The sequence below is a fragment of the Vicugna pacos genome, chromosome 2 (assembly GCF_048564905.1).
Source record: "Vicugna pacos chromosome 2, VicPac4, whole genome shotgun sequence".
NCBI classification, from domain to species: domain Eukaryota; kingdom Metazoa; phylum Chordata; class Mammalia; order Artiodactyla; family Camelidae; genus Vicugna; species Vicugna pacos.
Genome location: NC_132988.1, coordinates 114,241,274 through 114,265,084, shown reverse-complemented (window position 1 = coordinate 114,265,084; position 23,811 = coordinate 114,241,274). Strand labels below are relative to the sequence as shown.

Below are 23,811 nucleotides of genomic sequence, written 5' to 3'. Positions count from 1 at the left end.
GAACCAAATCTAGGGTGAGGTATGGCGGAGCTGGGAGTTAAGATAATAGCTTCAAGACTCCCTAGTTGTCCTTCATCTCCATGCATCTTTGTTTCCACTGTGGGCTGTCTTTTATGTTCTGCAGGTGGATTTCTCCATTTGGCTGGGAAAGCCCTAGTTTATGTCTTTCTTCAGTGTTATAATTGTCCCTAGCATCCACCTGCAGTGGGCTGCAGATCCATCCCTGTACAGATTCCTCTGGGGGAGAGGATGGAGCACTCTTATCATTGGTCAGTTTTAGTCAAGTACTCATCCTCATAGCAGAGACAGGGGAGTAGGGGTGACTTCAGGTTTCTCTCACAGCATGGAATGAAGTCTCTCCCAGAACGGAGAAGCTGTACTACTAGAAGTAAGAGGCTAGTGTGTGGGTAGAGAAAACTAGCACCCCTGTTATCAATATGCTACCATTGTTGTCATCACCCCATTTTCAAAAGAAAGCAAACATGCAGCTGTGCAAGGATAAAGTAGTAGAGAAATAACATGTACACACATATTTAACATGCAACTGTAACAACAGTATTACCCCCTAAATGTAATGCTCTTAAAAAACAGGATCAACAGCTATAGAAAGCTTCTGATTCAGTAAGACTTAAGTATCATTCTGTTTTTGGAAGTAATTTCCAGTTCAGATTATCTTATTGTAAACCAGCACACACGCCCTCACCATCACTGAATTCTACACAGAGAACAGCACCCCACGTTGGGCTAAGCCAGTCACCATCTTCTGGAGCAGAACTCCAGGGCCTGGGCGGGGTGCAGCTCGGTGGTCACCGGAACCGGAAGCTGAGTCAGCTCCTCTGTGCAGAGATTAAGGGAAATCGGAGGGTGCTGTGTGGATGGAGAAGTTCAATAAACTAACCACATAAAGATGCTCGTAACCTAGATGCCATCTTGGAGAAGAGAAGAGAAAATGGTAAGAAACTTGAAAGGTGAGTCATTTTACCTAAAGGTCCAGTAATTACAAATCACACTGTATTATTTGAACTGAATTAACATTCAGTGATTTTATTTCCTTTGTTACCAGCAGTTGGAGGCTTGTGAAGACATTCAGATCTTTTACCAAATACGAAAAAAATCATATTCTCTATACTCATCTGTATTATAACATGAGAAATCTATGTATTTTTAACTTAACTATGAAACTCAGAGAAATAGTTATAAGGAAGGCATTGTATAAAATTAGGAAACTTTAGAGGGGAAAGAAACCATTTTTGTCAAAATGATTTTAAACTCATGAAAAATGATCATCGCTGCTGTAGATGGCAGATTGAAGAATTAAGAATAGTGAAGTCATAATAGAAAAGTGAGAAAGGTTCTCAGAGTTCTAAAAAAGGACTAAAAAAATTAAAACAAAGAAAAGGTAAAAACATGGACTTGAGCCAGAATATAATTATGGAAAACTTAATCAAGAATAATGAAGGAGTACTCAAACATTAGAAGAGACAAAACGAATATAACAATAGACACACAAGGTATTTAAAGTGTAAGTGGATTCAAATCTATGCTAATAAATTTGAAAATCTCACAAAAATGCATAATTTTCAGCAAGATATTAATTATGTAAATTGATTCAAGAAAGTAGAAAAATTGAATAGATCAACGAAAAGAAGACAATTTAAGACTGTCAAAAATTACTTCAAAATATGTCTGCTTTAGGCAGTGTTTTACAGGTAAGTGCTTTCAAACATTCAAGTAACAAATTATTTACATGCTACACAAATCATTTCGAATCATATCAAAAAACTAAAATAAAAAGAAGAAAATCTTGCAAGTACATTTTTTGATACTAGCTCAATCACAGTAGCCAAACAAAGACAGCATAAAAAAAGGAAACTTCATTCCATCCTTATTTATGACTTTAAATGGAAGAAAGTGAAAAAAAAATACTAACAAATTGCAATTGGTAGTACATTTTAAAAATAAAATTGCGTAGCCTAGGTTGGTAGAACATTCCAGGGAGAGACATGTGATTACTATTAGGGATTCATTAACTTAGTATATCATTGGTCAAATTATTTTTAAAAAGTCACAAGAATCATTTAGAAAGATTCTGAAATGGCACTGTCATATTACATATCCATTCTATAATCCATAATAATTATCTATAATAATCCATAATTAAAAAGAAAATTAAGCACTAAAATGTGATAAGAGCAAGAATTCTATATGCAATGAAGTTAGAAGATAGAAGGAAAAACCCCTAGGAGTTCAGAATTTTAAAACTTGAATTTGAATGTGTGAGATTCAGAATCACAGATACAGTGTTACAAAAGGTAGCTCTGACAGTGCCTTCTCAATCACCTTGGCTATCAGGAGGAGCCCTCTAGGACACAAAGTGCAGCCTCATACCTTTCCAGGCCCTGGGGTGAGATTTGTTAGTTGTGACGATGTTTAAATAACTAGATATTTGCATTTTAAAATGTGTAAGCTGTGTGGAAAGCTAGTTATATTATTATACTGATGAACTTAAGGACATAGGTTGGAGTTTCACATCAATTTTATCATCATCACCATCATCATCGTCATCATCATCATTGTGGTACAGACTGTTTTCCCCATTAACCTGGGCCAAGATATAAGGGACAACATTTGAGCTTAATGACTTAATAATAATATAGCTGGAATGACAATAACATTTCAGCACAAGTCATATGGCTAGGTGAAACAAATATTTATGGTGATCTCAAGTTATTTTTGGAATAAGATGTAGGAGAAAACACCCCAAATGTGGACAATTTCTAAGCATTCTCCTGGGGCTTTAAGTTTTACTTTGGACGTCAACACGGATTATCCCCACTGAGCATCACTGCAACACAATGGCCAGGCAGGACAGCTGATTTTAGACCTAGAGATTAGCTGAGGGAATTGAGACAGGGAAATTAAGTGACTACTCTGGGGCAACTCCCCTAGCAAGTGACAGAACAAAAACTGGAACCCAGGCCTTCTGAGCCTTTGTCTGGTTCTGAGGAATAAGTCAAGTGAGTTGTGGCCCTGATGGCCACACCACTGCATTACTCTCCAGAAGTCAGGGGTTCAGTACTGCACGTGAACAGGAGATAGGTTGTCATTTACAACAGTGGAGAATAACGCCCTCATTTTGCCTCTTCTTGTAAACACAGTAACTTCTTCATAACACATGGTGTAAAAGTACGATTGTTTATCCCTCTCTAAATTGCATTAACTCTGGCCTAAGCCCTTGCCTGCCGTATTGGCTGTGCATAGAAGTCTCTCTCCCTCTGGAGTCCCCTTCACCAGGGATTACCAATGAACCCGTGAAGTAATCGTAAGTCAAAAGAAGAGCATATTGACTTTCATCCAGAAAATGAGTAATGTTGGATGTTGTGAGCTGAATTATATTCTCCCCAAAATCTGTTGAAGTCCTTACCCTGGGTACCCGTGAATGTGACCTTATTTGGAAAAAGGCCCTACTGATGTAGCCAGGTTAACCAAGACCATCCGGGAGTAGGGTGTGCTCTTAACCCGCTGTAACTGGTGTACTTACGCGAAGCAAAGAAGAGACACAGAGGCAGAGGCACAGAAGAACACCATGCGATGTGACCGCGGGGAGAGATTGGAGTGACGAGCTTGCCAACCACGGAACTTCAAAGATTGCCAGGAACGCAACTGGAGCTAAGGCCCTGCTGACACCCTCATGCTGGATTTCTAGCCTGCAGAACTATGAGAGAATAAATTTCTGCTAAGTCACCCGTATTGTGGAAACTCGTTATAACGGTCTTAGGACATTAATGTACCCACACGCACCATTGTGTGACTGGATTACTTGCAGTTTTTGCAGAGTGTCACTACTGCACTCACAAAAGCCTAGCTCTCTTAGCGACCCAGGTCTCCCAGCGTCGTCCTCCGTGGGAAACTGACTCCGCGCTGTCCACGTCTCCGTGTTCAGCTCGGCCCACAGCGCCCCTTACCAGTGGCAGGGATTACATTTCTTAGTTCTCAGCAACTTCAGCTCCACATGCAAATATTCTCTTCTAAGATGGGGGTAACCCAGGAGTCATCCGTATTACTTTCTTCCTCGAGATAGAATTTTCCACTTCAGATTACCAGGACAGCTCTGCAGTCATAAGCAAAATTTCCAGCTACCCTTAGCAGTGGGTTGATTACTCAGTCCTTCCTGGATAATAAATCTCCACAGTAGTGGCTTGAAGCAGCAGGCGGAGAGGGCTGTTTGGTCCAAGAGGGGCTTTGTGAGTAGAGCGATACTTTTCATCCCATAATGATGCTTCAGCTTCTAAGACTGAAATAAAAATAATAATAATAAATAGGCCAATAACCTCTTATCTTCTGTTTACCCCTAAGTCAAATTTATTTGATTTCCTTTTCACATAAGTTTGAGTAGGGTTGTGAGAGCTATTTTAACAACGATGACTTTAACTGAGGGAGGTGGGACAAACAAACAAACATGGAAGGACATTGAATGAAGGCACCACTGGACTCAAAAATTGTGAAAATGCCAAGGCACACTGTTAGTGTTTGATGAACTTTTATTGCACAAATGGATGCAGGAATAAAGAAGTAAAGAAAGAAATTTTCATAGATAGCCTGAGCTTTCTAGGCCCTTGCTTTTGTTCTGTTCTGTTTTGTTTCCACTTTCCTTTTTTTTTTGTCATTGACATATAGTCAGTTTACAATGTTATGTTAGTTTCTGCTGTACAGCATAATGATTCAGTTACACATATACATATATACACATATTCTTTTTCGTGTTCTTTTTCATTATAGGCTATTAGCAGGTATTTTTTTAACATTTTTTTAATTGAGTTATAGTCATTTCACAATGTTGTGTCAAATTCCAGTGTAGAGCACAATTTTTCAGTATTACCAGGTATTGAATATAGTTCTCTGTGCTGTACAGTAGGACCTTGTTGTTTATCTATTTTGTATATAGTAGTTAGTATCTGCAGATCCTGAACTCCCAAAATGTCCCCAACTTCACTACAAATCTGAATCCTTAGTATGCTACTCCCGGCTCTCTAATCACCTGGCTCACCTCTTGGCTTCAGATCCGCGCCACTACCTGCGGGTCACACTCCAGCAACCCAGATCTGCAAGCATGTGCACGCTCCTTCCATGGACTTTCATTCAGCAGCGCATTCGCTCTTTCCTGGAAGTCTGTCTTCATCTCGCTGACTTGTATCAATCCTTCAGGACTTATCTCTGGTGGCGTCAACTTTTGAAAGCTTGTTTGCTTCTCAGCCTCCAAATCGTGCTAAGTGTAGCAAAGAAGAGGAAGACTGAAGATCCCGGCACGGCTTTGGTTACATTCTTTAGCACCTTTCAGAAGATCAAATGTTATTAATGAGACTGAATATTTTATTTATGCTTTATTGACATTTGCATTTCTTTAAAAATGTCTCTCTTCGTATTTCCTCCATTTTTTTCTTCTGCAATTCATACTAATTTCCATCTACCCATGAGAGTTCTTCATATATCTTGCTATATTTGCACCCAATCTTTCATCTATCATATACATGTTTTCCAAGGTTATAGTTTATCATTTCACATATTTACAAAATTTGCATTGTGTGGAAACATTTAATGTAGAAAATCTATGGATTTTTTTTACTACCATATATACCTTTTTCTTTAAACTTTGAAATCCTTTAATTTTTGTTTTGCTTTTCTGTATTAGCTCTTTATTTTAAATTTATTTCAGTAGTTTGGAAGAAATGATATAAATGTATAAGAATTTAGAAATGTGTTGTGTGCCTTGTTTTACCTGCTGGGATAAAATGCCAGGGTTGGGTTGTACTTTAAAAACTGTTTCATCGTCAGACTTTACTTTTATTCTTTCAGCACCTGAAAAATAGTACCAGATGATGAAATGTGCATCCCCAGGTGCCTCAGTGGATTACACCATTTCCACGTATTTTTGATTCCACCATCCTATGGAGACAACATTAATGCAACTTGAATAGACTCAGTTCACCATTTTGATGTCATGGGAATACGATTATTATTTACATGAACAAATCCATAAAGCATCTCTTCTTCAAACTGGGTCCATGGATCCTGGACAGCCAGCATCAGCCTCATTCAGGAAAACTTGCCGAACGTATAGATTAAGGAGTCCCACAGAATTACTGAAATAGAATCTTTATAATTTGGGATCAAGCCCTATGCAAACGCAAAGGTTAGGATTCTCTAACCCTCACTCTGAGTTATTAAGAAAGGTAATTTTTGCTTTGATTCCATTTCCAAACGTCTAGCAATAACCTGCCTCAGACCTTAAATTACCTATATCAGGGCTTGTCACCTCGTTTCATCCTGGCATTCAGTCTTCACAGGAGTAACAGAGTAAAGACAGTATTCACCAACAAGCTAGTGTTGAAGATTTCAGAAATATTTCCAAAGTAACTACTACAACTCTTCACCCAGAACTATAAGTTTTGCTTGTTGGCTTGCTTTTCAGTCCTCTGAATGCAATTCCAAATGAGAAGTCCTACAGAATTTTGAGGGCTGGGAGCAACTTTTGAAGGGAACAACTCTTGTTTGAATATGTATTTTGGGGCAATTATTTTGCACTTTTACTTGAATTATTGCACTTAATTATTATTTCAGTCCTTTGTGGTGAGGTTTTTATTTTTAATTTTTGCAAAACAAGGAAAGCAAGCTTAGGTGAGATGGGGTCCCTTGGCCAAAATCACAAACTAGAGATGTCAGAGCCAAAGTTCAAAGCTGAGATTTCTGGACCCAAATCCAAGGCATACTCTCTCGAGCATAGCTGCCTGAGATGCACCATGCAGGCCATTTCCCAAATAACCTGCTATGAGTCAAGCGTTAGGAAATCATGCAGAAGCCAATGATTAAGAGAAAGCAGGGGAAAGCAGTTAGGACTAAAGATGAGCTGTTTTGCCCTGGAGTCAGGTAGGCAGAAGCGTCTTAGACCCTCTCAGAAAGCAAGCAGCCATTAATTCTCATCTGCTTCCTTAGAGACCCAATGGCACTCACTCTCTTTGGTTAATGGGAACAAGACACTTTGACCTTGTTCGTTGTATCATCTATAGGAATTCCAAAGTATTCCCTATATGATGATTCTGAAAATTTTGTCCCCAAACTTAGCCAAAAAACACGAAGCATTTTTACAATGTAATAAATAATGTTTGTCTGTAATCATCTAATTGCACATCAGTAAATAATACGATTTAGTGTGTAATACAAGACCTTTCACATGTTACTTTGTTCAGTTCCCACAACAGCTTGCTCAAGTCATGATTGCTCTCACCTATTTCCATACTGCCGATGACAAAATTGAAATTGAACACTGTGGGGATGACTCTTTCAAGGTCAGTGAAGTAACACTAAGCTTGGGATTGTGTCTCCCTGCTTCAAAGCTTTGACTCTGTGAGGTTTCCCCTACAATCCCTGTCATTTCTGCTACATACAGAGAGTTCCAGCTTACTAACCAGATGTTCAATGACAGAAAGACTATTCTTGTCTTTCTTAAAAGGTGAAAGGCTATGGTATTCACAGAAGGGCTTGAATGAGAGAAATGCAGCATAAACGGGGTTATTGAAAGGACAGACAGCCAAATGCAGTGTAGACAATCCTTGCACAGACAGCTGCGACATTCGGCTGGGGCAGAAGCAGCACTGTGATGTCAGAGCTGTTCGGTAGAAATAACAGTAATCCAGACCCAACACGCAAAATCATCAGCAAACCCTAGCTGACGTTGAGTTAAGACAGGAAAACAGTGTGGCTACGCCCTCCTCCCCACCCCTCCACCCATCATAGACTGCAACTGAATGAAACACTTTGATTCAAGAAAGAGTCTCAAAATATTCTGATATCCCCCTTCTTGTTTTAAAGAGCTGTATCCTTTATTTCCCCAATTTATTTATTTTTGCTGCAATATCAACTTTATTCTCATTTTAAATTAATGCAATCCCAAAATAACATGACAGTTTTCAACCTCTGGATGCCAGATCTCTCTTTTCATCTCTTATTTTCCACTAAATTGCGTCTATGTAATGTAAAGTCAGTATCTTCGTATCTGTGAGATGTTAAGTTTCACATGTCTGATTTCACTTTGTGCTATGTTTCTTAAAGGGCTGTTTGTCTGCAAATCAAACATTCTGTTGGAGAAAAAAATAAAATCCCGTTTAAATGTGAAATACATATAAAATTTTGAAATGTGTATAAAAAGACATTCATCTGAAAACAAAAAGATACAAGTCACTACACACAAAGTCCTTAGAAAAATGGCTATTATGTGGAAAGTGGCCTAGATTTGCAGCTAGTATGTTACTGTTACGATTGTTACTATTCTAATCTATGTTATTGTTGCTGTTGTTTTTAATCTCTCTATTCCAGCTACTAGAAATGTTCTTTCTTCCATTTTTAAAAATAAAAGCTATATGTATTTAAGATACAACAGGATATTTTGGTATGCATGTACATGGTAAAATGCTGTCTAAAGTCAAGATAATGAACATATCCATCAATTTACATAGCTCTCATTTTTGTGTATGTGTGGTGAGAACATCTGAAATCTACTCCGTGACTTTCTAGCATACAATACGGAATTATTAACTGCAGTCATCATGCTGTACATTAATAGTTCTCTAGACTGAATCATCCAGATTTATCTTGAATTCTGTTAAAAAATATTTCCAACCCATAAATAATTAGAATGTAGCTCTTGCTTCAGTAATAATGAGGCATTGGGGTTTTATAACTTACTGGGGACATTCGCCAATATTATCTTTATTAATCCTCTGCATGAATGTTTGAAATATCCTTCATTTGAAATGCATATTTCATGCATGGAAACTGATTTACTGAGTTCAGGTGAATTGTACAAGTTCTCCAGATAGGATACGAGAGAGCTGGATATGAATGGGTGTCTCTTTATTAAACTCTAGTGCCTTTCTCACTGTATTAGATGGCCTCACAACCTGCACTTTAATGCACTTGAACTTCCTGTCTCCCCACATGAGGGCAATTCCTCTGGACAGAGGAGATGAACGTCAGGAGACACTGAGTAGCTCTTTTTCTCTCCTACATGCTGTGATATTAAATCTCTGTCCTCATCTGGTCTCTCTCTCTCATTTCTGTGCTTATGACAAAATGAAAAAGGTTATTTTCTGCCCTGTTTTGCTATTCATATAGGTTTATGTCACCCATTTTATTCATTTCATTTTGCATTTTAATTCATATTTCAGTCAGCTTCATAGCCCATGTGATTTTATATTTGAAAGCCCAATAAAAATCAATATATGATTCAGTGCTTTCAAAGATGTGCTGTTGGGAAATGAAATTAATTCATTCTCTCATTCAGCACGAGCCCCAGTTGGATGCGTGGCAGTGACGAAGAGGCAGCAATAAATCAGGCCCTTCTCTCAAGAATCTCGTTGTCTATCACGGGAGGTGAAGTTCATGCCCCAGAGAGCTGTAGCGCCAACTATCGGACCCCCATTCAAGTGCCATGAGATTTTAGTGGAAGCAGCCACCCCCAGCAGAGAGAACTGGGCACTGCGATTGGTCAAGCCAAGGGTGGGAGTCACATGGGCATGTGCTTATAAAGTGATATATACCAGAGAGAGGGAAAAGCCAGAAGATAGGAAGAAAAGAACTGAGCATGGACAGAACACAAGAAAAGTTCTGTTTTAATGAAATAACGGGGCTCAGGAGAGACAGGAGTGAAAAATACGTTTGAAAAAAGGAAGAGTGAACCAGAATTTTAGAGGATTGAATGCCTGCCTAAGACTTGGGCATATTATTAGCAACGGGAAACTAATGGGGGTTTTGAGCAGAAGGATGAAATAATAATCAAAGATTGAAAAAATAAATATTCAATTTTACAGAATTATTAATCATCAAATTGGGTTTGGGAGAGCACGAATGGAACGCCAAATCCAAAGTCCATTCTAGAGAACATATAGACCTATTCTAAGAAACATTTTTATTTAAATGATATAATAGGGAAGTATAATAATTTTCAATTCTTTATACCAACATAGACATAAGCCAACAATACTTGCATGAGAAAAAGAGGTTTAAATAGAAGCTCTTCTTGTATCTAAAACATAGGCTGTTGGTGTACTACCACAGAATGTATCTCTTTGTACCATATTCATTATCTTACTGCCTCTCCTCAGCTGGACCATGAGCTACGTCGGAGCAGAAGGCACATCATAGGAGTCTTTGTGCAGCCCCTGCGCTAACCCAGGGTCTGGCATCTGGTACAATCTCACTAAATGGAGAGCATACGTCACCACGGTTCTGCTCTTTTAAAGCTGATTGACCCCTCAACTCAAATCCAAGAAATCTCTCAGCAACCCACTGTGTTTATAGTAAATTTTTAAAAGACCTTCAGCAATGTATGTCACCTATCACATTTTTGAAATATGTTTAAAATAGTAAATGGACGATATATCATTTGCACTTAAAATAAAGACGACTTCAAATGCATTGCATGTCATGTGATACTTTCCATCTTTCTCTTGAAAACTATTTTATTTTATGTCACTTTTCATCTCTTTAGAGTTTTGAATAGTGCTGCATGTGTGTTCTATATATTTTAAAAAGTACTTTATTTTTTAAAGCACTTTTAAGTTCATATGAAAACTGAAGGTGAGCTGCAGAGATTTCTCATATGCCCCCTGCCCCTGCATATACCAAGCCTTCTCCATTATCGGCATGGTTGTGGTCCATTTGGTGGTGGTGTCCATTGGTTATGATTCATGAACCTACACTGATAGATCATAATCACTGATAGTCCTTTGTCTGCATTAGAGTTCACTTTTGTTGATGTACATTCTGTGGGTTTAGACAAATACATAATGCATGTATTCATGATTATAATATCATATAGCATATTTTCACTGCTGTAAAAATCCTCTGCACCCCACCTATTCATCCCTCCCCACCACCCTTGGCAACCACTGATCTTTTCACTGTCTCTCCATCATTTTCCTCTGTTTATACAATTGTATACCACATGAGTCATCTAATAATGGTGGAGTTTAGAGCAGATTGCATATATTCTTTTCTGCATTTTCTTTTGTACAATTTTCATTATACATTTTCCTATTAGGAAAAGTGAATGCTAAAGGAAAAAAATGTTCTGTGATTTTTCTTGGAAGCGTCTGTGGATTTTAATGAATAACAAATATTTGAATAGGAAAAGAAAAACACTGAAACAATAAGGGGAAAGTTAGTTACTTCTTTTCTTACTGTGAATGAAGGTGAATCAAAGGGACAGATGGGACCCTAGGTGGCATTCAGTATTCAATGTGGAAGGTAATGAGATGGGGGTGGGGGGAGGAATAGACCCTTTCTATGGTTTTCAAAACTAAGAGTCAGGAAAGAGAAAACAGATTGTCACAAATATAAATTATTCATTGAAGACATAGAGTGAAAAAAAGAGGGTTTTAGAGTCATTGTTTCAAGTCCCCCCCCTCTATGGAGGAAAGGTAATTCTTAGTATTGAACAGATTCTCCCCTGAGGAGATAATTGAGTCATCAGGGGAAGATGGGGAACTAATGGGGATTCAGACTCAAAGAAGTTTATTAGAAGTGCTTTAAAACTATGAAATGTTCAATTTAGGGATGGAGGTAGCGAACTTGCCGCTCACTTAATTACAAAAATCATGTGATGTGAACTTGGAAGTGGCGGATGAGGTAGATCCAGGCACGCAGAGACATTGCCAAGCAGGAATAAAGACATGGAATATGTAATTAAATTGTGGGAAGGAGACAGATGTTGTCAGCCTGCTACTTGTTACAAGGTAAACAAAAGAATAATGCAATAATACATATAAAAAATAAAATGTTAAATTGCTTTTGTGTCCTCAGCAAACTGAAAGTCATCTGAAGCAATAGTTGCTTTTTATTCACTTTTTGATGTTTCTTGATTATATAACTATTTCTTTATTCGGGTTCACAAAGGATTGAGCAGCAGGGCGGTTAAAATTGAACACATTGTAATGTAATTGTTGAAAAATAGAAACAGTTTACAATGTAAAAGACAATTTGACTGGTAAGAGGGGAAAACATCTTTCTAAACTAATGTGATAAGAAATGAAATTTGATGACTTTCACTCTCTGCAGTGATGGAGTTTGCAGATTAGATGAGTAGGCTGCGCTGAAATTCTAAACCCGTTGACGTTGGGCTCCCTTAATTGGCTCTTTAAAAGGCTAGAGGGAAGGAAATAAAATTTGAAGCATGTCATTGGGCTTAAAGGACGACAGAGAAAAAACATTTTTTTCCTCCCTAGAAGAGGTTGAAAATGTATAAATACTTTCAGGACACATTTTTTGTTTGTTTGTTTGCTGTTTGTTTATTTGTTTTTAACATAGGAGACAACACAATATAGTGGACAAAGACAGGGATTTCAATTCAGGCAAAACTTGGTCCAAATACTGACTCTGACACTTACTAGCAGTGTAATTAAAACAAGGTATTTCCATTTATTTTCTAATTTTCAAAATGAGTAAACTAAGAGCCCACAAGCAAGGCTGTGAGGGTTAGAGAAGATGGCCCATTTCTAGCTTTATTTAATAACTTTAGAATGTATTTAATAAATAAAATGTTCCCTTCATGGAGCATGGAGTTGAAAGAAAAAGAAAGAAACAAGCAAATAAACTAGCCTATAGATTTAAAAAAGTCAAATTTAGCCACTTTCTGATTAATTTGATTGTCCCTTTGAATTCATGTTCTGTATGGTTACAGTACGCAACTAATAGAACAAAGAATTTACAGAGAAAATAATCAGGGATCAAGGGTCACTTGGCATTTGCCTTCTTGTTTTTAAAATTCCTGATGATCAGACAAGCATCTTCTATTCTTATTCATTCTGTGACACCACTTTGATTGTCCCAAACACCACCACAGCCTATAACTCAATTCTTGCTAATATTTTTTATCACCTAAAGTATACTCTTAGTGAAAAGGAAATGATTAGATGCAGAAATATTGGAAAAACAGAAAAAACTCTAAGGAATACAATTTTAAAGGAATTCACATTCAGAAATCACCACTTTTGCATTATATAGCTGTACAGTTCTGTTTTCTATGTACCTGTATTTGTCACACATACACATATTACATCTTTACATTATATACATATTTTAGACATGGCTAATCTCATGGAGAATATTTTTCACAGGTTTTTTTTTACATATCAATATCAATAATATTTTTCTGACTGTGTACATATTCTCCTATACTATAATTTTAACCAGTACACAGCTTTCCAAATGAAAATGAACAACACCCCTCCTGTGTACTCAGCACGGCCTGGATAGCTGTACCTGACCTTGGTAATTGGTCTCTCCCTCTGTGAACCCCTGCAATGACCTATTTTTGGTTACTTTGCTTTCTGTTGAAACCTTTCTATGTCCTCTGGTTTGTCCTCATGCTGACCCCACCTCTGAGCAACTCTGCCTTTGATGTTCCCGGTCCCAGGAAAAGGGACAGAGGCCTGTCTCTCCCCCTACTGTCTCCGGTCTCCCAGGGAAAGGGCTAGGCAAGGGTACCTACCAAACACTTACAATTGTTTAATTCCACCGTGAATTTCACAGGAGATACACCCCCTTAGATACTAGAGACCTGCTTTACCTTCTGCCTTTGTGAATAACGCCAGTTTCAACTTAGAAGACCCACATAAACCCTCTCCTCAGGACTACAGCCTGAATCGTAGCTGTTTATACCGGTGGTTCTCAATGGGGGCAAATTTTGCCCCTCGAAGGACACTTAGCAAAGTCTGGAGACATTTTGCTTGTATAATTGTGGGGGGAGCATTGCTACTGGCATGTAGTAGATAGAGGCCAGGGCTGTTGGTAACCATCCAACAATGTACAGGATGGCCCCACCCCCATGACAAAAAATTATCCAGCCCAAGGTAGTGCCACGGCTGAGGAATTCTGCTCCATAAACCAAGCAAGTCTATCCTTATTTTATTGTTCCTCTGCTTCATTTTCAATAAATAATAGAAGAAATAGAGAACTAAGTACATTTATTTTAATATAATTAACTTTTTCAGGAAATCACTTGTGACTAATTAGATAAATTCTAACCTACCAGACTATCTAGATGGTAAAACAATCCTTTCTCCTGAGGACTGGCCTCTTGGTTGGTGAGCAGAGGAGCATCTTGAGGTAGATGTATTGATAACATATGTTGTATTGAGCAATTGCCTCTGTACTCACTGTTCTAAGTCTATTATCTCATTTAATTCTTAAAACAACCTTGTTTCAGTTACTACTGCTATGCACACTAAAAACTTGGAGGCCTTAACACAGCCATCTCATTTGATTCACCATGTTGTGATTTGTAATGAGGGATGGACTTCGTGTAGGAAAGGCTCGCCTCTGAGGTCACTCAGCTGTTGGCCGTGGTTATGGTCATATGAAAACTGAAACGGGCTGGACATTCAGGGTGGCTCACTTGCATGGCTCACAGTTAACACAGGCTGTCAAACTGGAAGTACAGTTGAGAAGTTTAACAGAAAACATACATGATGCTTCTCTGGGATGTTGGTTTCAGCATAGCTGGACTTCTTCCATGGTAGCCTGTTCCCCTAGAGCAAGTCCCCAAGAGGAACAGGAGGAAGCTTCATGTTCTTTTGACCTGGCCTCAGAAGTCACGTAGCATCACTTCTGTTCTGTTACGTTGGTTATAAACACCAACCTTGGCTCAGATTCCACGATGGTGGATATGGAACCTGCTTTTCAATGGAATGAGTGTCAAAGGACTTGTAGATTTATTTTAAAAGCACTGCAGGAGTATCGCTACCCTTTTACAAATGGAGAACTTGAAAACCAGAATAAGACACGGAGGCTTAAATCTAGCCCCTCCAGCCCATCTGAGATGCAGGCTCAGCACAGCCATTTCAGCCTCAGTAGCAGTTAAGCAGTTAGGATCCTTGAGGACCTGCACCCCACACCCTCTGAGACCCACTGACCCCACTGTGTTGGGTCTTGACCCACAGACTTTGTCTGGAGCATCTGATGAGTACCCTTGTGCCCTAATGGAAGAGGAGCTTGACTCTGAACTTCAACTTCTTTACCAGAGATTCTGAAAGTTAAAAATAACTTGCTAGTTTACCACCCTTGTCTGGTCCTATCTCTCCCTCTACAGAAAGCCACTGACTGGGAGTGTGCTGCAATCTGCACGAAAACAGTGAAATCTTACACTTTTACTTATATTCCCACTGGTGTGCCATGTAGTGTTAACAGCTATCTCATGAGAGTAGGACTTCGTAATCAAGTAGGTCTGAGGAGTGATGGATATGTAAAGATGGTGCTTTCTCCGGGATATCTCAGAGCCGTGTGCACACGGGTGAACTTGGTGCAGAACGCAGGGAGTATGTGGTCGCACAATTTTGCAAATTCATTTGGTTCTGGAAACATTCTCTTAACAGAAAACTTCTTAACATCACACAGTGTATTTAGTCACTGGTAATTTTGGTAAATATTGTTAGGACTGACATTGTACAACTTAGGAATATCAGGCCTGGATCTGAAACATAAATTTTTTTGAGTGTCTTTGGGTAGATCATGTTTCCTGAGACTTATTTCCCTTTTATCTAAAATTAGAGAGTATATTATCCAAAAACTTCCATGAAAGTATGCAAAAATTACAGTTTTTAGTGTACAGAAAACAAGAAATATATGTTAACTAAAAAAAAACTGTGGCTGAAGTTTTGGCAAAATTTTGATACTGTTATAGCTAAGAATTCAATAATGATCATATCCTAGCTGACAATAATTCTTAGCTTCTTTTTTTTTTGATAGAATTACTATTAAGATATGACTTAGATGTAGAATATAAATAAAAGTACTTTGGATGCTAGGATGAAAGGAGCTGGGGTGAAAATCAGGGAATACAATCCCAAAACCCTCCTTCCTGAATGAATATTCTGCCCATTCATTTTTACACCCTGTATAACCAGCTTGACAAAGAAACAGTGCAGCTACTCACCTGAGTCTGCCTGCTCTCCCCTTGAGAGTGTACTTTCACTTAATAAATCCTCACTTTGCCGTCTTGACTTCTGTGTCTCCTCTCTGCATTCTTTCTGATAAGACAAGAACTTACTCACTGGTAACACTTCCTTACACAACTTCAGTTTCTAAATTTTGTTGTTGCTGTTGGTGTCATAGAATTTGTTATTTTTATCATGGTATGAAAGTATTGCTGCCAAGTTCATCTTTAAAATCTGTCCACCCCTAAAGTTGAACATGCCAAGTGAGTAATACGGGATTCCACGTGTCCCTTAATGACTAGCCCACAACCCTCCACGACTCTCCATCCTGTCTCACCACCCCACCCCATGCCACTTTTACTTTCTTCTATGTGCCCCCCCACACATCCTGCAGCCTAGCTTGTCCCTTAATATTAATGTTGAAATAATAACAACAATAATGAAGGCTTATTGAACACTTACCTTAACAAACGTCATTTTTTTTTTAATGTAGTAACCTCATTTCTTCTTTCGCAAAAGTCCAATGAGTACTAACAACATTCTCCATTAACAGATGAGTGCTCTGAAGTGCAGCGTGCTTGATCAGCTTTTCCAGGTTCCCAACTCCAGGAAACCTAGCAACGAATGCAAGCAGAGGAGGGGCTTGGAGGGAGCTTTGGCTCTCAATGCATCCTGTCGTATCGCCACGTTTCTCTTTGGCCATGAGAATTAAACAAACAAAATGCAGTTCTGAGACTCTTGCCTCGGGGCAAGAAATGGGAAATATTCGAATCCCATACATTGACTTTCATTGGGGAAAATATAAGGCTAAAAGAAAGAGTGAACCCTATTTCATGTAGACATTTTTCTGTGTGAAAATGCAAGCCCCCCAGGAGATCAAAGGCTGAAAGTCTCCACTCAAGTAAGCATGAGCCACAGGAAATCAAGAGAGAAGCAACGGCTTAGGGAATTAATGTTAACACACACGCGTTCAGCACACATGCACTGGGAGGTGAGGCTAATTCTCTAAAATAAGTAACATATATGAAGCTAAAGAAGACTGAGGGAGCATTATAGTTTCTATTGCTTAAAGAGATTTTTTAAACAATCAGAACAGCATGAAACTAGAAAGAGCAAAAATCACACCAGACATTATTCTGAAACATTATCTCTGTGGGACAAAGAAATTAGCATTGTGAAGAGCATTGGGTAAAATGCATGGAATGTACTTATTTCTTGCCTACATCAGTCTGATTACTGTTGTCTGTAAGATAGATCCTAATGTTGAAATAGCTCAAGAATACCGACGGCGAGGATGCTCTCCTGCAAGACAATTTTGTAGAAAACTAAATGGTGTTCCATTAAGGGCCAAAGTTACTTGAAAAATAAAAAAAGTATAGTTAGTTACAATGTGTCAATTTCTGGAGTACAGCACAATGTTTCAGTTGTACATATGCATAGACATACATCCGTATATTTGCTTTCATATTCTTTTTCATTTCAGGTTACTACAAGATATTGAATATAGTTTCCTGTGCTATACAGAAAAAAATTGTTTTTTGGCTATTTTATATAAAGTAGTTGGTGACTTTAAATCTTGAACTCTCAATTTATCCCTTCCCACCCCTTTTCCCCCCATTAACCATAAGTTTGTTTACTATGTGAGTCTGTTTCTGTTTTGTAGATAGTTCATTATTGTCTTCTTTTACCTTTCTTTCTTTTTTTTTTCAGATTCTACATATGAATGATATCATATGGCATTTTTCTTTCTCTTTCTGGCTTACTTCACTTAGAATGACATTCTCCAGGAACATCCATGTTGTTGCAAATGGCATATGTTGTCAGTTTTTGTAACTGAATATTATTCCATTGTATAAACACACCACATCTTCTTTATTCAGTCATCTATTGATGGACATTTAGGCTGTTTCCATGTCTTGGCTATTGTAAATAGTGCTGCTATGAACATTGGGGTGCAGGTATCATTTTGAAGTAGGGTTCCTTCTGGATATATGCCCAGGAGTGGGATTCCTGGGTCATACAGTTAGTCTATTCCTAGTCTTTTGAGGAATCTCTATACTGTTTTCCACAGTGGCTTTCCTTGCTTCCCTCTCCCACTCTTAATGATTTAGATGTCTTCTTTTACAATTTTGTGTTTATTCTATTTGTAATTCATGGTAGTTTTCACCTTTCCAGTTACGAGTTTCTCATTTCTGTAGCATCCTGCTTCTTTTGTATTTAGAGTAGACCTGTCAATATTTCTTTTAGCATGGGTTTAGTATTGCTAAAGTCTTGTAGTTTTTGCTTGAATTTCTGTATCTCTCCTTCTATCCTAAAGGATAGCCTTGCTGTATAGAGTATCCTAGGCTTCATCTTTTTTTCATTCAGGACTTTCAATGTATCTTGCCACTCCCTTCTGGCCTATAGTGTCTGTGTAGAGAAATCAGCTGAGAGCCTTATGAGGGTTCCCTTGTAACTCACTCTTTGTTTTTCTCTTGCTATCTTTAGGATCATTTCTTTATCCTTGACTCTGGCCATCTTGATTATGATATGTCTTGGTGTGGGTCTGTTTGGGACACTCTGGGCCTCCTGTACTTGGATAACTGATTCCTTCTTTAAGTTTGGGAAATTTTCAGTCATGATTTCTTCAAATACCTTTTCAATCCCCTTTGTTCTTTCTTCCCGTTCTGAAACCCCTATTATGTGTAGACTGGCACACTTTATATTATCCCATAGGTCCCTTATATTGTTTTCATTGTTTTTTATTTGTTTTTCTCTCAGCTGTTCTGATTGGGTGCTTTCTGGTGTCCTGTCTTCTAGGTCACTTATTCGTTCCTCTGCACTATCTAGCCTGGTTTGCACAGTCTTTAGGTCAGCTCTCATCTCAGCAGATGAGTTTACTAATTCTACTTGGTTCTTCTTTATAGCGTCTATTTCATTTTTGACACATTTTATATCTCTAAACACTATTTCTTTTAGTTCCTTCAGTACTTTGATCAGTCCTTTTTTGAAATCTTGATCTAGTAGGCCATCGATGTCTATTTCCTTGATTGTGCTTTCAGGGGATTTCTCTTGATCTTTTAATTGGGAGTGGTCCCTCGGCTTCTTCATATTGCTCATATCTCTCTGGCACTGTGGCCAGTGGGTGGGCGGGTCACTCCCCCTCCTGATGCTGCAGTCAGATGCTGCACTCGGGCAAGGCAAGTGGGTGTTGCTACGTTCCTGCCAGGAAGGTGGATGTCTGCACACCCTCTCTAGGCATTTGTCACTCCGCTGCTCTGTGCAGCTGTCTGCTCTGCCTCTGGTTGGCGCTCTGTAGGTGGGCTCAGGGAAGATCTTGGAATGGCCCCGCCCTTGCTTTGTGCCAAATCTCAGCTCCTTCTTTGTCTTGGCAGCACAAGTTCTCTGAGGTGCCAGGGCAGAAAGATCCTAACTGCCTTGGGCTGTAAACAAGTCTCAACCCTGCCTAGGAGGTTGTGGAGGCCCCTGGTGTGGATTCAGGTCTTGGCCCCACCCCTGCTGCACACAGGAGATGGGGCTATGGCTGGGCCCCACCTCTCTTCTTGTGAGAAGTCTGAGGAGACAAAGGCTATGATGCCCCTCCCCCCCAGGGCACACCAGCCTTGTTGCTTTGCATTTTTTGCAATTTAGGGGGGACCAAGGTTGTTCTACTCCGTATCCCCTCCCAGCCATGGCATGCAGCACCCTGCAGTCCCCTGGGGCTGCCTCAGTGCAGCCGCCCCAGTCTTCCCCACCCAACTGGAGCGGCCTGTCCTAGCCCCAGCCGCCAGCTCGCATCTCTGGCTGGGTGTTGCAGGGACCCTTTGTGCCCACTTAACTTAGTTCTGTTAGTCAAGGGGTGCTCAGGGCAAATTTGAGCCTCGGAGGCTCCCCCTTCATCCCGTTGGCCTCTCCATTGGAGGGGGGAGACCCAGCAAATGAGCGCTATTCCTCCCTTGCCTCACCCTCCCCACAGGACAGGTCCTGCACTGTTTTGTTTTTTCTTCTTTCTGTTTTCCTTTTCTCCTACCAGATTTTTGGTGTCTTTGTCTTTCAAAGAAGGCAATGTTCTGTCGGAGTTCGCCAGGTGCTCTGGTTGGCTGAGTGGGTTCGTAGATGTGAGTTTTGGTGTATTTGTGGGAGAGGGGGAGCTACAAGCATCCTTCTACTCCTCCATCTTGCTTCTCCACTCTGGTAATTCTATTGTTATATTTTTGAGGAATCGTCATACTGTTTTCCACAATGACTGCACCAAACTGCATTCCCACCAGCAGTACAGGAGAGTTCCTTTTTCTCTGCACCCTCTTCAGCAGCTGTTTTTAACAGGGTTTTATTTGTCACTTGAGAAAAATAATTCTAGTTATTAATTTTATTCTTTTAGCATACAATTCCAATTCTATTTAATGGGATCTCCAATTCTGTATAATATTTGGGTATTTAGTGTCCAGCCTCCAGGAATGAATGCAGAAAGAACATTCTCTTTTCTGCCCAGGTCCCATAGTGGTAAAGCAGGGGGCAGATGCCCTGGCTTTATTCAATCTCTGTCTCTACCTTTGCTCTTATAGCCAGAGGTACAAAGATGAGAGATTCATATGGGGTGGTTAGAGAATTGTTCATTTACTTTCCAAGTTTCTGTGCCCACTCATTGCAGAAATATGCATTGCAAAGTTCCATTCGGTCTAAAACTTTTTGGCTAAAAACAGTTAGTTATTAGATTTCCTACTTCTTGCTTTCCTATAGCTGATTTTTTTTGCTTTTATCATCCTCCAAGACTGTTCACCAATCTTTGAGTCAATCAGTCCATACTTTGGATTAAAAATGCCATATTTTATTTCTGTGGCCTTTATTCCCAACTAGTGAGTGTTCTAGAAGTAAATATCCATGGTGTAAAAATTTTATTGTATGAGAAGTTCAACAAAACCAACTGAGTAACTTTTCCTCCCATTGTTGACTTACTAGTTTTCTTATTCAGGGGCAACCACTGTTAGTATTTATGCCTAAGGAATATTTGCTACCTTTGCTTTTTATTTTCCTGTAGCCTTTCCAATTACGAATTTTCTCATCATGTGCTTTGGTGGTGCAATGAGTTGTTTGCCCAAGAGTGAGCAGATGACACAGATTGTCCAATAGATACTGATATGCACACTCACAAACATTTAAAAAATCAGAAATTTACCCATTATTCTACTCCTTCCTTTTTTTCTTACAACAAAATATTCTGGATGTGACTCCATAGCAGCACATATGGACTTCACTCTCTCCTTTTCACAGTTGCATAGTATCTGTTACATGGATGTGCTTTCCATTGTGTGGCCTTTTACCAATGACAATTTAGGATTTTTCTAGTATTCTGATATATTTTGATAGAGCACCAAATGAAGAGCACCACTAATTGACTCATCTTCAAAAATGAGAAAGATCAGTTCCTTTCATCATCATCAATATTATGCATTATTGTAACTCTTATCTATAAATCTGTACATATCATTATTATTTTAACTTTTCAATTTTTTTTACTCTTTTTAATGAGTGAATTGGAATATTTTTTCATATAAGCATCCTTTTAAATTGTTTTTTCTTATTGTCTGGTTTTTGCTTTGCATATCCTTCTATTGGGTTATCATTATTTTATTAATTGGCATATAGGTTCTTTATTTAGTAAGAAATTCATCCCAATGCATGTTCTAGCTGTGGCAAAAACACGTTTTCAGATTGTTGTTTGCCATTTGGCTCTGTTTTTGTAGTTCATTTTTTTCTATGAAGAAATGTATTTAAATTTTTTCATATTTAACATATCAAAAGATTTCCTTGCTGAATTCTGAATTTTATGCCTTGCATGTAAGCCCCCTATAGTTTTATGCATTTTCTACTATTTCTATTAATGATTACATTATTTGTTGAACTATTTTATTCATCTGGAATTTATTTTGATATAAGCCATGAGGCAGGGATCCAAGTTTTTATTTTAATTGAGAAGTCAAATGATTTATTGGATACTCCATCTTTTCACCATGTATTAGCAACTCTACTTTTGTCTTATAATACATATACAGATTTTATGAGTATATATTTGGACACTTTTTTCTCACATTGAGTTCTTCATCAATTTGTATTCAAGCATCAAGCTAATTTATTGTATGTTATTTCATTATGTGCTAGGATTAGACACTAAACTTTCTTCTTTAATACTTTAAATTACGTTGGTTATATTTCTTGAGAAGTTTGATAGATCAGTTTATTATATTGCTTGGGTTTAGTCCTCTGTCAGATTGTTTTTTGTTTTTTTGTTTTCCTTTTCTTGAGAACTTTCCAATTTATTTAGCATAATGGGTCTGCTTACATTTTCTTTTACTTCTCATTTATATTTTCTAGGAAAATTACCCTTTTCCTCAGGCTTTCTCCTTAATTTGCATAGATTTGATTAAACTAGTCAAACAGCTTATTCTATAGCTGTGTTTATTTCTTGATTTTCATTTGTAATTTTGTGTATTTATAACTTATTATCTTAATTAGCTTACTCCATATGTTTTCCCAAAGAAGCACTTAGCAGACACTGGCTTAACTGCCTTAGGCTGGATAGTTATTTCTTTAGCTAATGTTTTTAATCTGAACTCTGTGGCCTGCTTGGCCACCCGTTTGATCAGCCAGAAATACTAAAGAATTATCTTCCTTGAGACCAGCCCTAAACCAATAACTGAGAGTAACTGGTGTATAAATGCCTCAGCTCCCTTGCTCTCTGCAGGGAGAGGGGGAGATAACTCAAGAGTTGTGTTCTACATTGTTCTCTCTTACTAGGGTTTTCTCCACCTTCTGACTAAACTATTAGCATTTGATGTTTTGTGTTAAGGGTTGTCAGACTCTTTACTGTCAGTAGTCAACACTCTGAGTAGGGAGATTTTAGGGGTACACAACAGCAACCCTAGTAATCATTACCTTATTATGTCTTCTTTATCCTCTGCTCTTTTTTTTTATAACTTTATCATATAATTTCCTATTCTTAAACAATGTATTTACTGCTTCATGTGTTTGAACTTTATGTAAATAAGATTATATACTTTGTTTTCTATTATATCTTGTTTTATTGCTGAACATTTTGTTCTTGACATTCATCAATGTTACTGTTTTATTTTCATAGATAATTCTATTGAATGACTATATCATAATGTATTTTTTTGTTGTTGATGGTCATGTAAGTTGTTTCTACTTTACTGACTAATTCATTTATTTTGTGCCATCTGTCTTGCTAGAATTATCTCATGATTGTGTCACTAGGTGTCTAATAAATGTTTATTATATTTATATCTAAATGTTTACTAGTGTATTAAATCAGTTTGTGAAGGTGAAGTTATGCTGCAGTAATAACATCCAAATCTCAACAACTTACATCCAAAGTCTTTTGCTTTCCTTTAGGTGAGGTTGACTGTGACTCTACTCTGAATCACCTTTCCTCCAAGACCCAGGCTAATAGAGTTGGAGGAGCTCCTGTTTCAAACATTGCCACTCTCACAGCAGAGCAAAACTAAAATGATATTCAACATGTTGGCACTTAAAGCTTCTATTTATAAATGACACACGGCCGTTCTGCTCATTTTCCATTGGTCAAAGTTTATCACTTGGTGAAGCCTGACATTAAAATGTCGGGAAGTAATATCCTGCCCCAGGAGGCATTTTATTTTGCATTTTCCTGGGTAGTAAAGAACTGAAGGATGTTCCAATGGTTTATTACACATTTCGTTTCCCTCTCCATGAAATCCCTGTATAGCCCTTTGCTTGTTTTTACCTTCAATTTTGTTGTTGGTTTAACATTATTGATTTATAGAAATTGGCCATTGTTTTTCCCAACTGA

At 38.3% G+C, this 23,811-nt stretch overlaps 1 long non-coding RNA gene across 1 annotated transcript; it reads left to right on the top strand.

Moving 5' to 3' along the window:
* Positions 1-1,620: 1,620 nt before the first annotated feature.
* On the top strand, positions 1,621-10,374 carry LOC140700606 (uncharacterized). The gene is made up of 4 exons (XR_012079036.1): positions 1,621-1,709; positions 5,854-6,230; positions 7,245-7,343; positions 10,158-10,374. It is a non-coding gene; the product is annotated as an uncharacterized lncRNA (long non-coding RNA).
* The last annotated feature ends 13,437 nt before the right edge of the window (positions 10,375-23,811 follow it).